The 3,028-nt window shown below is 33.8% G+C and overlaps 1 pseudogene; it reads right to left on the bottom strand.

The window, feature by feature from the left end:
- Positions 1-2,732: 2,732 nt before the first annotated feature.
- Positions 2,733-2,824, bottom strand: LOC118999799 (uncharacterized; annotated as a pseudogene).
- Between the last annotated feature and the right edge of the window lie 204 nt (positions 2,825-3,028).

The raw sequence follows: 3,028 nt of genomic DNA, 5'->3' as shown, positions 1-3,028 counted from the left end.
CTTTCATTCAATCCCTAAAAGTGAACCAAATATTCAAACTTCAACATCTAGTATGTAATTGTATAAAACATTATTCCAGAAAGCTATATTATTTCAAGAGAAAATCACTTCCCTTAGAGGCTGAAAAATCATATCCAGATTAAGTATACATTTATAATTTCTTATTCTTATAAAGTACTCTAACTTTATATACTGCAATGAAAAGAACTGTATTTTAATGGCATGCTTTATGGATACATATTATTGTTTTTAGTAATTCACACTTCCGTTGAATCCTTGAAAAAATAGTGAAGTTCTTTGCTTAAAGGATAAATATTTTGAATCTATAAATTGCTTTGGGTAGTATGGACATTTTGATGATGGTAACTCTTCCAATCCATGAACAGGTTATATGCTTCCATTTATTTGTATCTTCTTTAATTTTTTTCTTCAGTGTTCTGTAGTTTTCTGAGTACATATCTTTTACCTCCTTGGTTAGGTTTATTCCTAGGTATTTTATTTTTCTTGTTGCAATAGCAAATGGGATTTCTTTCCTAACTTCTGTTTCAGATGTTTCATTGTTAGTGTACAAAATTGCCTTCGATTCCTGAATATTGACTTCCTATCCAACTGTTTTGCTAAATTCAGTAATTAGGTTTAGTAGTTTTTTGGTGGAGTATATAGAATTTTCTGTGTACATTATCATGTTATCTGCAAACAATGACTGTTTTACTTCCTTCTTTACAATTTGGATGTCTTTTATTTTTTTCTTTTATGATCACTATGGTTAGAACTTCCAATATTATGTTGAATAGTAGTGGTGAAAGCAGACATCCTTGTTTTACTCTTGACTTTAGTGGGAGAGATTTTAGGCTTTTCCCATTGAATATGATGTTGGCTATAGGTTTCTTATATGTGGCTTTTATGCCATTTGGCCTGGCAATTCCACTGCTTGCATTATATCCTAAGAATCCTGAAACACCAATTCAAAAGAACCTATGCATCCCACTATTCATAACAGTGTTATTTATGATAGCCAAGTGCTGGAAACAGTCTAAGTGTCCATCAGTAAATGAGTGGATCAAAAAACTATGGTAAATTTACACAATGGGATACTACACAGGATAAAGAAAAAGGAACACTTACCCTTCCAGATAGCATGGATAGAACTAAAGAGTGTACTACGCTACATGAAATAACTCAGTCGGTAAAAGACAAATACCATATGATCTCACCTATAAGTAGAACCTAATCAACAAAACAAACAAGCAAGCAAAATAGAACTGGAGACATGGAGATAAAGAACAAAGGGGCAGTAACCAGAAGAGAGGTAGGGAGGGGATAATAGAGTAAAGAAGGGGAAGGGTCAAGTCAAACAACATAGGTAAAGGACCAATGGACAAAGACAACAGGAGGAATGATTGAAAGTGGGAGGTAGAGGGTAGGTAGGGCAGGGGAGAGTATAGGGGACAAATGGGGACAATTTTACTTAAATAACAATGAAAACATAATTAAAAAACAGCTTTCTGATAGAAAAATTATATATGTAGAATATTATCTAAAATCTTTAACTCAAAGTTTCTTCTTTTTATTGTTCAATTACAGGCATTTACACAATGGTATACTACTTGGCTGTAAAAAAGAAGAAAGTTTTACCCTTTGCCACAATATGGATGGACCTGGAAAAAATTATGCTAAGGGAAATTAAGTAGTCAGAGGAAGACAAATACTATATGACTTCATTCATATGTGAAATGTAATGAACAAACTGAATTAACAAGGAAAATAGGGACAGATTCATCAGATGGGGAGCAGGAGGACAGGTCATGTGGGGGAGGTGAGGGAGTGGAGAGGTGGAGAAAAAAGGGATAAGGACTCAGGGACATGGACGCCAGTGTGATGAATGCTGGGGGCAGGAGTATAAGAGGACTGAATGGTAATGGAAAAAATTACAATAAAGATTAAATAAAAAGTAAAATAAAAAAGAATCAATCTTATCTCCATAAAACACTGACTAAGTTACAGGAAATGAAGTCATAAACTCATTTGTACCTTATACACAGGTATATGTGTAAGGTATACGTACCTTATAAGATATAAGGTGTATAAGATATATGTACCTTATATATCAAGGAAGATTGTTATATATGCTTCTGATACTCAAGGTTTAGGCTAGACAATGTCCTGGAAATGACCCCTGTTGAAACCAGCAGGAGACAATTAATTTTCTTCCCTTTTACATTTCAGTCTGGGCTCAGGAAGATCTGAGCTCCTCAATATTTCTTTTAATGGCACAGATATCACATAGGGATTGACTTCGCACAGCTGATAGAGACATGCCCCTGGAAGCAATTTCTGGCTCTGATGGACAAGGCAACCTATTGGGTCATTTGCAGTCTCTGCAAAACCAAGTGCAAAGAGTATAGACTTTGGACTTCTTGAATATAAATGTTGGCCCTCTATTTATATGTAATGTAACCTTGGCAAACTACTTAACATATTTAAGTCTCAATTGCAGAAAAATAGCTTCTATCTGAAAGTAAAATGGAAAGGATTTATGAAAAAATGAGAAAAGCTTTAGAGGGTTTCATATATAGTAGGCATTAAGTGGAAATTATTAACAAGTACAATATTTTGCTCATTCTTTTTTAATGACTGATGTCATCTTGATATACAAAAGTCAACATCTGAATAATTTTTCTTCTTTGTCACATTAAATGTTACCCCTAAAAGCATTTAAAAATAAATACATGAAATGTTAAAGTGTAAATTGCTTTAAAATTATTTTTAAAAATGATAAGAACAGATACTACACTTGACCTTAGACAAAAGGCTGAGAAGTGATTGGGTCACAAAGTAATCTGTATAAAGTACCCGTGGACAAAGCTGAAGGGGAAGAAGGATAGAGAGTGAGAGGTGGGAGTGGGTGAGGTGGGGAAAAGTGGTGGTGGAAAAATGGAGACAACTTTCTTTGAACAATAAAAAATAAAAAAAGAGCCAGTAAGAAAAAAAAAAAGTTTTTTAATGCTACTGATCCTTGTGGTCAGAA

The sequence above is a fragment of the Sturnira hondurensis genome, unplaced genomic scaffold, assembly GCF_014824575.4.
Source record: "Sturnira hondurensis isolate 20B ecotype Veracruz unplaced genomic scaffold, ASM1482457v3 Scaffold0015475, whole genome shotgun sequence".
Lineage (NCBI taxonomy): Eukaryota > Metazoa > Chordata > Mammalia > Chiroptera > Phyllostomidae > Sturnira > Sturnira hondurensis.
Note: the sequence above shows the minus strand (reverse complement) of the source record. Positions and strands in the feature narration are given on the sequence as shown.